This window comes from Adiantum capillus-veneris, chromosome 8 (genome assembly GCF_014529385.1).
Source record: "Adiantum capillus-veneris isolate H3 chromosome 8, ASM1452938v2, whole genome shotgun sequence".
Lineage (NCBI taxonomy): Eukaryota > Viridiplantae > Streptophyta > Polypodiopsida > Polypodiales > Pteridaceae > Adiantum > Adiantum capillus-veneris.
In genome coordinates, this window is record NC_140938.1 from 169,071,251 (window position 1) to 169,088,185 (window position 16,935).

Consider the following 16,935-nt stretch of genomic DNA (forward strand, 5'->3'; position numbering starts at 1 on the left):
AGTGCTAACCGAGCTTAGTGTAGGGTATATCCCCGGCAGCGGCGCCAAAAATGTGCGCTCCTTGCCGCACTGTCGAAGCAAGGGACTTGCCAATACACCGTGTGCGAGCCACAAACGGCTCCAAGCACACAACAAGCCTAAACTAGCAAGCTCAAGAGAGCAAAGGGTGTGTCACTCACCGCTCTACGCTCGCCTTCGTGGTGGATTCCTCGCCGCGATGAAGAAGAAGCTGCAGTCATGCCGCGCTCAACCGCCTCGCCGCTGTCGTGCCTTCGTAATGCTCGATCGCACACACACTCTCCCTCTCTCTCTCTCTCTCACACATACACACACAAGGAGGTGAAGAAGAAGAAGATGGAGATGGAGCAAGAGCACTCTTCTATTGCACAAATGAGAGAATGAGTAAAAATTAGGTTTAGTTGGCTTTTATAGGAGCTCACCCCATTCACACTTGGGCGCCCATGCTTAGCCAACTAACCCTAGCATGTTCGTGTTAGAGTGCACCTCTCATCGGTGATCACTCTACCTTTCCCTATTGGACCGACAAGCCCGGTGCCTGAATCTACTTAAATAAATAATATGGTTACAGTGTCCGTCGTAGGCGATAGGGTGTCCGTGAGCCACGAGGGTTAACAGGATGCTTTGAGTGTGTCCCAAAAAGTCTTTGTCAAGCCCTACATAGGAGGGGGTGAGCCCAAGAAGTAGGGGATGAGAGAGAAAAACCCACACACATACACTCACAAGCTTCATTTGTACACAAGAGGAAAGAGGAACACATGTCAGCTCCCTAGGCCAGATGCCCACAAGGTGTGCTCAAATCCTATTGGATGGCCATGGAGGTGGACCAATGAGAATTAGGCTAGAGTAAATCTAGTTTAATTAATTTAATTACACTTAATACAAGAACCAATAAGAATTAAGCTCTCTAGAAGATTATTGGACAGTCTCCCAAGGCGACCAATGAGCATTCAACAACCCAATGGCTTTCTTGATTCCTATTGGCCAGGAGGCAAAGGGGTCCAATGAGAGTTTAGTTACATTTATTAATTACCTAAAGCTCTCACAAAAGGGGAAAGGGGGACACATGTCAGAAGGCTATCACTTATGCTGCCAGGGGAGGTCCAATAGGGCTGTAGCATGAGCATTTAGCAAGGGGGATCGACCAAGAGAGAGAGGGGGCTGATTTTTGCAAGGCATTATCACACACACACTCACTCAATCTCATGTGTGAAGCAAAGAAGACTCTCTCTCCTTCTCAAGCTTTAATGGAAAGCTTACCACCTACTCCAAGCTTGTGAGAAGGATGCCTACACCAACAACTCTTGGCTTTGTGATGCAAATCCAACCAAGAGCCAAGATTCAATGCATGCTCATCTCCTCTACCATGATAATTCCTAAGCTAAGCTATGCTAATATGAGTGATTATGTGAGGAGATGTACATCTTTCTCGTAAGTATACTCCTTCTTCCTCTCAATCTACTCTCATACCCCGCTAGCTCTCACCATCTTGGAAGGTGTGTGAGGTCTTGGGTCTAAGACCGTGAGGGAATTGATGTTGTGTTTGATAAGTGTTTTGCTTAGTGTATGAAGTTTCCATCTTCATTGCACTAGCTAGTATAGAAGGAACACAAAGAATTGTATTGTAAAATGTCTCTCTTGATGGGAGAAACCATAATACAAAGCCTTTTGGAGGGGGGACCGGCTCCATACAAATCCGGTCCTCAATTGTTGTCAATTGCTTAATTTCTCTCTCTTTTGAAGTATTGTTCATGCTATCTAACTAGGTGTTATGCTTTTTGTTGCTCTCTCCACCCAAGCACTCTTGTTATTCTCATTACGAAGCTATTCTAATGAAATTCTCACTATGTTCATGCTATTTTCCGCTACACACAAGTTACTAGACCAATAAATGTTACAGGCCCCTATCACACTAGGGCGCCTGTCCCCCCAGCTTTTTGAGCAATGCCACGCAGTAGCTACCACATGGACAATGAATCGTGCATAGCCAAGTGGTAGAGTGTGTGCATTCAACACTGGCCGTCAAAGCTCAAATTTACTCCTCCTCAGTCATGCGTGGCTTTTTATAGTTTGCCACACATTTTGGAAAGGTGGACGGTGGGGTGAGACCGCCCCTTAGACACGGGCTGAAGGCCATCTTTTGCCTTTTTGTTTTGCCAATGTTGTCGGACACCCCAGATTTGGTCACTCATTCCCTGCCCCAGTGTGATAGGGACCTTAGCCTTGTGCTCACGCTCTCTAGGCTAAATTGTGTATCTCAAATTTTAATCTTTGGAGGTAAAGGTATGTCTGCACAGAATTTCAAGAAGCTCTGTGACCAAAAATCCCGCCATGATGGATGGAGATCAGCGTGCGTGCAAGGTGAGGACCAAGCAAGCACGACGGCAAAGAGTCATCGCCAGCTTCAAAGCATGGGTGTCAAGCATCCAGTGCAGGTAAATTGTAACATGTGCTCAGTATGCCATTTTGTAAGCATGATTCGCAAAATGCATGGCTGCATTCCGGCCTGAAAACAGGCGGTGGGGGCTGTGGGGTGGTGCCGAGTGCTACTACGGTCCTTGGCGGCTTCCTTCCCCTCCCGTCTCCTACCCTGCTTCCGTTGTATAACACACATGAAGTTTTTGACTACGCAAACCTTCTGAAGCTACAATCTATTTGTGTGTGTGTGTGTGTGTGTGTGTGTGTGTGTGTGTGTGTGTGTGTGTGTGTGTGAGAGAGAGAGAGAGAGAGAGAGAGAGAGAGAGAGAGAGAGAGAGAGAGAGAGAGAGATGTAGGTTTACAATATAAAAATGGCTGCAAACCAGCGTGTCTCGCACGCACTGCATTACCCGCTTCTGCCATCCCGTTCTTCGTCGTAACCACTTTCGTTACAAAACAGAGCTTGGAAGTCTTCTCAATGCAAGTAGGTCTCAAGGTGAACGCCGCTTTCTTCTCTTTGGATTGTTGCTCAGAAATCTCCCAACTTATACAAAGCATTTGCGGTTGCGGTTAAAACAGCCAAAGATGCATTAGATGCAGGAACAAAGCTGGTACCTTGTAAATGTAGGAGTCGGTGCCAAGGCCTGTGGTGCAAGCAGACGTAGCAATCCTTGGTATAGTGGGGTCCTTGTATCTACTACAGTCCTTGTTCTCAATTGCTTTGTTTATACTGGCTATAGGTGGTGTTCGCTACTATCTCTTCTATTCTTTGAACAAAGATGATGATGACCATGGAGGTGGGAATTCCTCCAATGGTAGCGATCCAGATTTGACACTGGAGGAGTCCAGGATAATAATGGAAAAATACAAGTAAAAGCTGACATTTTTTATCACTGCCTTTGTTTGACACGGATTTAAAGTGTTTCTTATATATACATTACTCTCATATTGTTTTGGAGGTTTCTTATCAATCACTAGAGTCTGCATTATGTTGCAACAACAAAGTACAAAATGGAAAAAGCAAGACAAAAACTGTTGTAACGATGTCTTGTGTAGTTACTCAGGGTTAGCGGAGAGAGAGAGAGAGAGAGAGAGAGAGAGAGAGAGAGAGAGAGAGAGAGAGAGAGAGAGAGAGAGAGAGAGAGAGAGACTTCTTCTTGCTCCTCTATGACAGAGGTAGACGGAGAAGAAATCCGGAGACCTGAGAGCTCTGAATTGCAGGCTGCCTTTGTGTTATGGCTAGCAGTGGCCTTCCACAAGCCATCTGGGAAGACGGACTGGGTGGATGCAGTAACCATGCTGGCTGCTGGCTTTGGCATTTTTAGTGCATGGCGCAACCATGCCCATGTTTCTTCTTTTCCTCGACAAGCTCGTGGACTTGATCTGCAGCTTTTCAGACTCTGATCGCATGGCCAAGCAGGTCTCCAAGGTAAGTAATAGCTTTGGTTTCCTACTATTCCTTGTTTTAGAATCAACAACAACAGGGTCAAGGAATGACATTGGAAGGCTGACTTTCCAATTATGTGTTTGTTTCTCTGATTTTCTTTCTAGTTTGTTGGTTTTCTTTGAAAAACTTCATTGAAGATTGTTCAAGAAAAGAGCTTGATTTGATGATTCAAAGTTTACATTGTCTTTAGTATCGATGACATGAAGTGATGTTGTATCCATCCCCTTGACTGAAACATTTCCTCTTGGTGATTATTTGTAGTATGCACTCTATTATTCTACCTGATCTTGGTGCTGTTTGGGATTGGATAGACTGGTAAGCCTACATTCTCATTCACACTTAGCATTTGGATAATTAGGGTAGAACGTCACGAGTACAATTTATTTGAAAAAGAAATATAGACATTCTACTGTGTAGTGTAGAGGTCTCAATATGGATGTTCACCGGACAAAAACAAGCTGCGTGATTAAGGATTTGCTATGTGAAAGCGCTACTTTCGCAAGACGTGAGCTTTTTTTAACATCGATATATCTACTCGTGAAGTTGTAGCTGGCTTTCCAAGGGATACCAATCTTGTCCAAGAGCCGAATGGGATCTAAGGTTCAATTTTTGAGCTTCTTAGTTCTCTTGTACATGTGTCATTTCAAATGTTTTATTGTGCAAACTCATTGAACGTGCTTGTGGTTTTTGTGTTTTTTTTTACTGATAGGGAACTTGTTCCATCACATGAGTCAATTTGTGTGCGGTATGGTGCTTGCCTTTCTCTCCGTGTGGCATTTATCTCTAATCACTTTGGCCGTGCTGCCAGTCATTGTGCTGGCCAGAGGATTTTGTGCCTATGCGATGATTGGAATTGTTGCTAGAAACCAAGGTACATACTCACGAGCAGCTTTCAAGGTTAGACCCTTTATTAACCAAGGGACATACTCACAAGCAGCAAAGTGGCTTTTGAGCTAGGTTAGACCCTTTATTACGATTGTGCGTGCATCAAGGATGTGTTCCCCTGCTTGGTGATTCAATGTACATATATATCTCTTGTAGGGTATTGCAAAAATGAGGACAGTGCATTCTTTTTTTGGAGAGAAAAAGAATTTCAATTCTATTCAGACACTGTGCAATCTATCAAGAAGCGGGGAATCAAAGTAGGGTTTGCCAAAGGGTTGGGAATAAGATTAGTATAAGGAATGGCCTTTATGTTGCAATTACATATCGTATGTTGCTTTTGCCTGAGCGACCTCTGCAGTATGCATGGACGGATTGGGGAGCTACTGGCAAAACCATCAGTGCCGCCCTTGCACTGTCTAATACTGATGCGGCCTTCACTTGCTTGCCAAGCTCATTTGGGTGCTACCAATTTTGAGTACAAGCAAGGTAAACAACTCGTTCAACATGCCAAAGTATGGTATATCCGTACTCTCATTTATAAAATACACATCTATACATGCTTTATGTAATTGTATGAATGAAGCTTGGATGCTTGTTGGCCGTGTCTCTTTGAGTTGTGTGCATATAACTTAATGGTGGTTTAAAATGCAGGTAAATGTAGGCTGAGGACACGAAACATATTGAAAGACATAATAGTTAATGGAGCTGTTGGTGTTTTGTCATATGGATGCTTACCATGGCTTCATGTCCCCAAACAGCTGTATTTTCTTTAGGCAAGGACAATCCTTGAAATTGTTACTGAGAATTCCACTTTTAACTTCTTGGAGGGTGCTTTGTTGTTGAAGAAAACCTTGGCTTTGCTGAACCAAGTACATGGCTGTTGTGCTCACATCCGTGCTTGTGTCCGTGTTTCTTTTGTATGCCAGTAGTTCTTGCAACCTACCAACAATGATTTTTAGAAGTGTTTCTTTTGTATATCAGTAGTTCTTGCCTCCTCTTGACATTTGAAGGTAGAAATCTCTGCAAAGAGAAATTTTGGAGGCTTGAAGATCACTCATGTAACTAGCATCTGTAGGAAGGGGATCACAAACACCTACTGCTGCCGCACCTCTTGATTGCAAACTCTCAAACTCTGTAAAGTTTTTATTGTCAGAGTCTCTCAGCAGCTCATGAGCAGCTTGAATGTGATCATATTTTGCTTGCTAGAACTACTACTTCTTCCTTGTACAAAAGTGCAGTTGTTTGTTTTTCTTGATCTTGAACAGCCTGCAGAAAAGCTTGGTTTGCCTTGACGATTTTCTTCTCTATTAAGTCAGAATCGTTGCAATCCCATCTAATGATAGCTGCTCTCTTATTATGCTACAATACATCATAGTTTGATTGTCAATTTTTGATGTCCCAATGACAATTAGATTAAATGATGCTATACGGAGTTAGCGCCTATTTATCGATTTATTTTTTAATTTTTTCAGGTGGAAGCTTACAACGCCACTTAGGCTGATGGATTTGAATTTACTAGGTGACTTATTAGTTTGGCTTTGTTAGATGGTTTACTAGTTTGACATGCCAAGGTCAAACTAGCAATCGTGAAGAGTTTCTAGTTAGATCTAGCAATTTAGTTACTATATGGTAGTATCATCTGCCATATAGTAACAAACTTACTAGATCGACCAACTAGAAAGTGTCTCAAAGTTGCTAGTTTGCACTTTTACTAGTTGTGTGTATTCAAACTAGTGAATTATTTAACAAATTTATATATGGTAACATGTCAAAAGCTCCTTGTACGTGATCGATCATGGACGCCCCGCCTCCTTTGCAACACCAAGTCCTCTTTTCTGTGGCAGGTAGTGAGCGCCCATGTGTATAGCTAGAGCTAGCTACCAAGCCCGACAAGCTCTGGCCCTTTCTGCTTACGGGTTCATCCCCTTGTGCTACCAAACTCCATCCTCCTTTGCTTGCGTTGGTGACACACAAAGCTATGGAAATTGCGCTTCTCTTTCGTACTCAGCATCTACAGCACCTTCCCTCCTATCAGCCCTGCATAACGACCATCGCCCTTCTGATTGCCCTCAGTCCCTTGCCCTCCTACAGCGTTTCCAACCATGAAACCTCTCCTCATGGTGTAATCACCCTGTAGCAGCTAGCGGCGTGGAAACCGTCCTTCGGTGATCACCTCCTCAAGTTCGTGCACTGAGCGACCCCAAGATTACGGCCTTCTTCTTTGCTCCTCAGTTCATGCCCTTTGTGGCAAGTTTACCCGGCCTGTACTCATGACCTGCAATGCCCTCCTTTCTTTGCTTTAGAACCCTCAGCTTAACTTTGATAATGCAGTCTACCAATTTGCAGGCTATGGCCCCTCCTGCTCCCCTCGGCCACACCGACTAGCCATCTCCTAGTCCCCCCCAAAACGGCTGAACACCTTCCTTTTTTCCTCTCCGTCTCGTGGTCCCACTTGTCCATGCAAACTGATAGCGCCACTTTCTCCGTATCAACTGCAGCGCTTCTGCAGTAGCACTCTCTGTTCTCTTCCCTCCCGTGGTGGACTCCTGCATGCCTTTTTGGACACCACCCAAAAAAAGTTCTTTTAATTCAGTCCTTCCCATGCAGAACCTTGAACGCAAGTGCTAAAAAAAGCACTTGTTTTACTCCCATTCACACCTCCAGGACCTTAGTTGTATGTCCGATCCCACTGCAAATTTCGGATAACCCCATGAGAAGTCTCACATGTGCCCAAGCCTAAGCTTTGATAGTCCGAGTACTAAAGCTCCATGATCTCCAAAGTTTCACACTCATCCGTGAATATAGTTGGCTTCATAAAGAGGACTTTCGGATGACAAAACCTCGAAGAATAGCACGATTTGATAGAGATATCCACCAATCTTCAATACCTTTGAGCATCCCGACCAACAATGTGGAAAGCCATCCTTGCCCTGCTAAATGCCACATCTGACATACACATAAAATTAGGACTTGTTGAACCCTCCATCAAGCAGCTGCTCAAGCATTGTGTCATCCACCTACTAAGCCTCATGCATGTGCTTCTTGCATGTCCTTGGGTCGACAGTGTTTGGCCGCACCAACGGGCTCAAATCCAGGAAAGGGGGGGGAGAGCAATTGACCGTTGCCTTTTTGCTAGAATCCATTGTCCTTGAGATGGGTGCATATTGCATCTGCCCACCAACGATCCCATGGTGGGGTCTGGGGTCTTCATTGAAGACCCCGTTTTTAGTCCTACGGCACCGCTTCCTTGAAATCATGGCACCATGATTGATGTGATTTTGAGTGTAAAAGCCCATGAGCTGGGAAATTCCATAAGTTTGGGGAAAATTTCCATCAAGCTTAATTTTCATGCTAAACATCATTTTTGGCCTGCCCAATGGGCAAAGGCCATAAAGATGAATTCTCTTTTTGCCTAGCTAAAAGCACCTGTCTTTATAAATTTGGAAGAAAATTTTTCATTGGTTAAGTAAAACAATAATTACTCATTAGAGAGAAGCCAATAAAAGCAATGATGAAAATTTTATCATGGTCGATAAGATTTGGAAGATTTGCATGTGGTTACAACGATGGGATCATTGGTAAAATGGGTTGTGTAGGGTGGAAACCGTTGGCCAAAGAGTGGATCGAGAGACTTGAGGCTGGGGACGGACACTTTGGCCTAGCAGCACATAACTTCGATGGTGGTGGGGCTTGACAACAGAGCAAGAGGGCATCAGAGGGGTAGCAAGAGAGTATGCAACTATACACAGAACTGAAGAGACAATTGGGGCCGGTTTGAGTGAAGGACCGATACACAAATGGTGGCTAGCTTGGGGAAAGGAGCCAAATTTTGAAGTGGAATGTTCACGATGATAAACGAAGTTGATCAAAATGCTCTAGCCTGCTTATATGGGCAAGGGTACACTAGCAAGGAGGATAGCATGTAGGGCTAAAAATTAGAAGGGGTGTTACATTTGGAAGGCTAAGCTAGCAAGGAGTGATGCACAGAGGGCTCAAAGGATGGATGCAAGGCTGATCCGCGAGTGTATGATGAATGATGGACATGGTATTGAAATATGAGCTGTCATAAAATTTTCTCTCTCTCCTTTTAGGCCTATAGTCATGCTTTTCTCTTCTTTGGCAAGCATTTTTTGTTTACTTGAAGTGGGCACACAATGCAGCACGGAAGCTCTCCCCCTATCTCTCTCCCTCTTTTAGTTACCGTTTTTACTATCTTAGAATTGTTGCTAATATTTGGAGTAGGCCGTCAGTAGCACCATGGCTCATGAGGCCAAGGTATAATGCCTGTAATCATCCTCACAACAGATACCTGATCAGTTAACATATTGCATAAATTACTTTTTATTTGCATGCACAATAAATAGGGCCCTGCCTGACAGCAACCCACGGAGCCTTAAGGTGTAGGGACATCCATTGTGCCTTCATTTAACACTAGGTTGGTAATGGGACACTTTTATGTCCTGGGACACTTTTATGTCCTGTTAAGTGACCATTTTCTTTGAATTATGTCAAGAGTTTCAAAATGGATTTTGAGGTGCTATCTATCTAGAAATTTGTCTCATGAGTTGAAAAAAACTCGACACTTTTTTGGAATATCAATTCCATCTTTAACCTTGTCCTTGCACAACATTTCACAACCTAAACTGTGTGAAAAAACGGGTCTTATTTTTGGCTTTTTTCAACTTTTTGCAACTATACCACTCTAGAATTCATGTTTGTGAGGTCTATAATGCTAGAGAACTATCTTTAGTAGTCCTCAACATGTCCTGATGCTTCTAGGGAGAAATAAATGTTAAAGTTGTAAGTTATGACCAAATTACAAAAATTATCAAATCCTGTGTTTTAGCCAATTTTAGCTCTTCTATGATTTTTTTGGTGGCTTTCATGATATCCAAATGCAGTTTTGATTTTCTATGTCACATATTGTAACATAAAGCTAATATTCCTTGAGTTTTGGGGCACCTAATACCCTATTTTGCATAGTAGACAACGATGGTTGATTTTTTCGATTATTGCAGAAAACGAAACATTCTAGTATATCAAGTATAGCTTTTTCAATATTATTAGTTTCTTGTGACAACTACATGCATTTTGTAGGTAGTAACCATATCTAATCATAAGGATCAAATTTGGCTAGATATTGAATAGTTTCTATGGGATTCTACAACTCATAATGTTGAACCCAGTTTTTTCATGTTTGCTGTATTTAGCACTTCATCTTTGTCCCCAAGATTCCCCTTGGTAAGAGATGTATTATTCTTTTGACATGCTCCATGGCTCCTTATGAACCTAAAGGACAATAGGGAACTAAGAAATCATGCATATATTATTTGTATTGAGCGTGGCTATAGAAACTTTGATGATAGGTTTGCAGAATGGTAAAAATTCAACTTTTTTGTACCTATTTCTTTTGGCAAAACAAAACATAATGAGTGAGAAGCAATCATATGTTCAGATCACCAACCCATTGAAGTTAACTAGGGAATTTATCTCAAGTCGTACAAAAATCCCTAATCTTATTTTTATGCAACAAAACGTAAGAAATGACTATTTTGATGAAAATGTACTCGTCCATCAACTTTGGAGGCTTGGTGTGACCAAAAGATGAGAAATTTTACAAGTTTCTTATTTTTTCCATGTGTAGTAGTCCTTGAACTATAACCCCATGAAAGGATTTTACAAAATGAGTGGATCTACTATGGTTTTGGAGGTTTTTTTCAAAACCCTGAAAGGACACTTTTATGTCCTGTTAGGTTACCAACCTAGTGTTAAGCAAGCAAGAGCAAGGGAACGGGCCCCTGCAAGTGCATACTAGACAAATCCTCTTCTAATCCATACTAACATTCACTGGCCGATTTAGCAATTCGATAAATGTTATGTCTATTGGTGGAGGTGTACCTCTCTTGGATATTTTCTCCATTGCATTGTTGGTGTTTCTACTTCCCCCATCACATCGTGGGAAACCTCCTTAGGGGGCACAAGCTCTTCCCTCCTTAAATGGATTAATATTCGGTTGACAAGGTCAACACAAGATGTTTTCACAACAACAGCAGTGCCCTCTACAATGCAAGCTAGCCAAGCTCTTGAGATGTACATTTACGTGGATGCTTGAAGAGCTTTACACATGAAATGGTGTATTGATGACCTATGCCGAATCTCATATATATATATATATATATATATAGAGAGAGAGAGAGAGAGAGAGAGAGAGAGAGAGAGAGAGAGAGAGAGAGAGTTAACAAACTAAAATGAACCCTTAAGACTCATCTTTTGCAAATTTCTTGATTTTCATGTGAGTATTTTCAGCAAGACTAAATGTTGTAGTTGCCTTTGATGGTTGGACTCAGTGACAAGATTGGCAACTCTTAATCAAGGTTGAATACGAATTTGATCATCAGGTTTCTAATACTCTCACTAATTTGTGCATAACACATGGAAACTCACTGCCCGACCTTGCTCTTTACATGCTGCAATTTGCAAAACAAAGCTTGATGGCATGGAATATCATGCAAAGCGGGTTGGCTCAGAAAGGGATTTAGCAATCCTCTTCGCTACTCAATTGACTACATAACATTGACTAAATTTTGTCTTTTGCCATTGCAAGTGTGTTTGAGTGGATGCATTTCATAAATGCAAAATGATTCACATGCAAGATATGCCTAGCACATGAAAAAATTATAGTAAGCTATGGGTTGTTTCATACATTCTAACATTTCAAGGGATTGTGACTCTTGGACTACACTTATTGCAGGGTATGTCCAACATATTAATGGCCAAGAAGCTATGTGTTATCTTTAGAAAATAGTCGGGGCATCTATGGGAGTGCAATCACCTGTGCTTGCATTTTTATTGCATGTGGATTTATGCAAATTAACTCATGATGAGAATGAAGTATAAAGTGATAAGAGACAATGTTATGCTTGGCAAGGCTTTTATTGGCATGATAGAAAGTGTGGTTTATTCTCAAATGCACATGTTTTCTTGAAGAATTTACAGTTCAATATGCATCACTTGGTTGTGTTTATTGCAGTTTTGTCCTATGGTAGGTAGAGCTCAAAATCTTTGGCTTGTAAATGTGGAGCCAAGGCCTTTGCTTTGGAATGCTTTATCTTGGACTGCATTAATCGCAAGATCTCTTTAATTGGGGCATGGTGAGGAAGATATGGACTACTTTTAGCATAATGGAAATCTAGGTTTTTCTCCAAATATGATCAAATATGGTTGCAATTTTGATTGATGTCGACCATTAGACTACTGTACTTGCTTCCAGGAAGCTATGAGCTATTTTCAGTGCACACAAAGCCCTTTGGGCGGGATGTCATCTCTTGGAATGCACTTTTTGTAGGGAATGCACAACATAGATAGGTCTATAGGCTATTTTAATTAGATGCAAATCAAGGGACGCTTTGCAAATGGAAACACTTGTGCTTTGCATCTTGAAGTCTTAGAGACCATATTGGTCAGTGTGTATGCAATCTCTACATCATGTCTATTGGATTACATTTTTGCACTATATCACAACATCAATAGAGCAAAGAGGATCCAAATGGTTTTAATTCGATAAAATTGATAGCCTATCTCTAGATGCGATCACCATGTGCTTCGTACCTACATCTTGAAGAGTGATGACTTGTTCATGCAAGGCAGTAAGAGACATGTTATTTGAGTGAAATACATGTTGTTATTTGTGATAGCAATGTACTTGAGAAGAAACGTACTTAGGGAGCACTCTAGTTACAACATATATGCCAGTTATGGTCCTCAGCGCATAGTTGTTGAGATGTTTTGGTCCACGGTGTATGCCCTTGGACTACAATATTACAAGGAATGTCCCAACAGGGTTAGAGCAAAGCTATGGGCTGTTTTTCTTAGATGCAAGGTGACTTAGGTGAGGGAATCTTTGGAAATGCGATCACATATGCTTGCATATTTAAGGTGGCTTAGCTTTCTATTACCATGGCAGGTCTTATGATTTTATCACTAAATTGTCAATTTATGGAGATCTGTAATTGGTTGTTACGGTCATCTCTTGAAGAATGGACTGAAAGGGGTGTAGAGGTGGTTGTGGTGATCTATGGGCCATCCAATTCATCATGGAGAATATTTGGCCATGCTTGTATTTTCTATGATAGTTACATGTCCAATTCTTGTGTGTCTGAGATGGGTACATGCCAAACCTCTCTTCACATCTTAAGGTGAGTTGGGTTGCTAATGATCTAGCCTAATGGCATTGTCTCATGTTGCACACTAGGCATGGATTAGCCACATAGATTGGACTACTACTAGTTTCTCCAGACGATTTTCTCTTTGAAATATATACATATATATGGCATGTAAACAATTTCATTGAAATGTCTAATGCCATAAGGACTTGTGTACCTTTGCCCCAAGACTATTGGATCTCACAAAAATGATGCAGTGAATAATCTGCATCAAGAGCTAGTCAATGAGGGTGTGTGATAGGGCTTCCAATAACTAGCCCGAGCTCCATAAGGATGAACGCATGCTAGTGACGACAGAGGTTGTGGCATGCCATGTCAAGATGCAAGCTCTACAAGTGTCACTTCTTGTGTCCATCTCATCTTAGTGCGGATATCACATCATCACGATTGAGAGTCCATGAGAGAGCTTTGGCAATGAAGGGCACATCTCACCCAAATCCACATGGCATGAAGCTCATAGACCTAATCAACCTTAAAAAATAGTGCACATTGCATAGTGAAAGTGTGAAGCACTCTAGGCAAGATAGTAGCCACCATTGAGTAGAATACACTCTGAATACTCTCACATACGTGATGTTGAACACACTTAAGGAGTCTTCGAAAAGCCCACCCTTCTCATGTCTTTTGTTGTGAATATGCTGCAAGCGCAATCCCTTCACAATCCCAGGCTTTATTCACCTCTCGAGAAAAGGTGTTGGAAAAAGGTGGCCTCCTATTGTGCATATTTATCTATCTATCCTAGTCACTCATTTCTAAGAGAACCAATATCTAGAAAGATGGCATGCTCCCTCCACCTCCATCTCCTCCCTCCTTTCACCTCCTCCATCACCGAAAAAAAAAACGATGTGACCCACCAAGAGATGACAAAAACACATGACGCTTACAATTTTTTTTTGAGGTCACAACATTTTTCACGCAACTAGCTAAAATAGCCCAAGCAACACAGATTCCTCCAACAAGCTCTATCTAGCAATCTGAATGTGAATTTCCTCACCCATGTAAATATCATGCAATGCCAAAGGCCTTCAAGGAACAATCATGGGTGATCGCATCTGGGATTAGATCTCTACTTTGCATCTCTTGCAAAAATTCACCATCAACTAATTGTTTTGTTTTTAGAGAGAGAGAGAGAGAGAGAGAGAGAGAGAGAGAGAGAGAGAGAGAGAGAGAGAGAGAGAGAGAGAGAGAGAGAGAGAGAGAGAGAGAGAGAGAGAGAGAGAGAGAGAGAGAGAGAGAGAGGCTCCGCACTATCTTGCATCTGCATGTTCAAATGGGATCAATGAGGGAGGAGGGTCGGAGTCACATCTACAAATGAGGGCGGTAGATCGGAGCGCGATGGCATTTTGTAAATTTGGGAAAATTAGTAAATTTTGGAAAAGTAGTAAATTCGGGTGGGGGCCGCGTCGATAAATGTGAGTGATGCGAGATCAGCTTTGGGAACTAGAGTGGGATAACTATGTCTATAAAGTGTAAGTGTCTTTTAAGGATGTTGTTTAAAATATGATGATAAAAAGCCTATCATGTCACACATTATATATCAATTTGTTGAAAGTGCGATGTTGTTAAATTCGCGTCACATTTGTAAATTCAAGAAAATATGTAAATTTGGGTTGACGGTTTATGAGCATATTGCTGATTTTCAATGTGATTCTCTTCTTCTTTTTCCTTTCTTTCACCTATTCCCTCTCTTTCAACCTCTCTTTCACTCACAACAGAATGGAATGGTACATTGAAAGTGAAGACAACAATGACATCTTTGAGGGTGAGGAGAGCTATTCTAGCAGCTCAAGTGAAGATGAATCCAGGGTGCATGAAGCTAGTCCCATGGAGTTTGACCACAACCTTTGCAATGTGGACGGTGAAACATTGGTCAACATGGCTGCACATAAATCTTCATGGTATGTCACGTTCACTAAAGATGCATATGCATTGATGATTAAAACCTTGAAAGAAGACATATCCCCATCCTTGGATACACTAAAATCTTGCGATCCTAGAGGGTTGCTTGACCTCAAAAAGTGGCGAAGAATGAAATACATGTGTGTGAGAGGAGGATGCAATAGAGAACTTTTTATTTGTCTCAAATCAGATCCTTTGCTTAGGATTCCTTGCATTGAGGACTAGAAAATTATTGTGAAAGAAGCACATTGTATGGAAGGCTTACCCCATCATATAGATCTCACATCCACAATACCTTGCGGTCAACTTGGTGTATTGATCTCAAGCGTGCTGGAATTCCGTTGTCCTTCATCAAAGAATATGTCATATCATGTGGATGTGGCCACCAAAGGAAGACCCATGTGGCCACTCAAGGTACCTTTGATCTCAACAACGCTCCATCATATGAAATACATACAACACGAGCTAATTTGGACATGCAATTAGATCATCTTACGATTGAGCACAAAGTAAGGTTGCTTATGGTGCGATCTTCAAGGAAACATCTTCTTTCAAGTGTTACGATTGAATACAAATGTCATTGGGGTGGAAAGACAAAGCATGTTGGAAAGATAAGAAGGCTAAGGACATTGAAGAGGTGTCGTTTCTTATTCAAGATTCAAGTTCAATTGCCCAATGAAGGTGATGACGTTACGATACATACTTACCCCATTCATGATGGCCATACTCCAGGTAGTCGGACTGAACTCTACCACCTTCCTGTCCATCCAACTATCGTAGAGTGTTGCAAAGAGGATTTCTTGATGTTGGCAGTTCCCGTCATGCTGCACAAATGTCACTTAAAAAAAAAAACATCAAATGGAGCTGGCTTCCATGCTTGATCGCACTATCTACTTTGTCATGCTAAATTTGCATCTTTTTTATTTTGTGTAGAGTCCTTATAAAAGACATTTGTTTTTAGGAAGGATCCCCAATGATGATTGGGCAACCATGTATACAGAGGTTAGAGTGTTGCAAGAGCAACATAAGGTGACAAGTTATCCTTTACTCCCAAGTTCATGCTTGTACGTTCTATATTCCAAACATTGATAATTTTTTTGCTTGTAGGTTGTTTATTTTCAACCCTACAATCCAACAACAAGAGATCCAAAGGATAAGCCATTCATCCTAATTTTTCAAGATGATTGGATGTTACAAATGGCCAAGCGTTTTTCTCGAAACAACTCATGGGCAATAGATAGCACTTTCAAAACAAATGTATATGGGCTTCTCTTTTTGCAGCCATGCTACCAAGTCAACTTGGACAAGGGATCCCTATTTGGTTTATGTTGTGATGCAGGGGCTCATCATGATTTCAATTCCTTGGAGGTAACTCTATGGATAGTACTTTCAAGAATGGGAAACATCCGACCCACCGCTTTGGTCATTGACAAGTCATAACAAGAATTAGAGGCATTTCTTAAGGTGGTGAATGAAGATCCACTTTGTTGGGAGACAACAAATGAAGGAGAGCATCACCAAATTTCATGTCACATTATTCTATGTTGGTTCCATGCTAAGAAAGCATGGGTAGATAACCTCCTTCCTCAGGTAAGCATCATGGTTCTTGTGATTTATGATAATCATGTTTTCAAGTTATCAACATTGGCTTGGTTCTCACTTTAGGTTCCAAAAGAGATTATAAGTGAAATCTACATGGAAATGTCAAATCTCGTGCAATGCCCAAGTGAGGTTGACTTTGATGGTAGATTTCAACAACTACTTCTTCGATATGCAACATATCCCAATGTGGTGCGGTATGTCATTAATGGGTGGTGTGGGAGATTTTGTATATGGAGATCACATTGGCCAAAGTTTGGAAGACTATTTCCCCATGGAAATGTTGATACCACAAATTTGGTAAAGTGTTTATGGAAGTACATCAAATACACTCTACTAGAGGCACATATAAATTGCTCCATAGTGGACTTGATTCATGCCTTGGTTGGCGATTCAAAGAGTGGGGTCCGCATGGGTGGGACATTGTTGAAGTTCTTTATACAAAAA

The 16,935-nt window shown here is 41.6% G+C and overlaps 2 pseudogenes; both read left to right on the forward strand.

Moving 5' to 3' along the window:
• The first annotated feature begins 2,807 nt into the window (after positions 1–2,807).
• Positions 2,808–3,506, forward strand: LOC147453325 (uncharacterized; annotated as a pseudogene).
• Positions 3,507–3,733: 227 nt separating this feature from the next.
• LOC147453326 (ABC transporter B family member 19-like) lies at positions 3,734–5,064 on the forward strand (annotated as a pseudogene).
• The last annotated feature ends 11,871 nt before the right edge of the window (positions 5,065–16,935 follow it).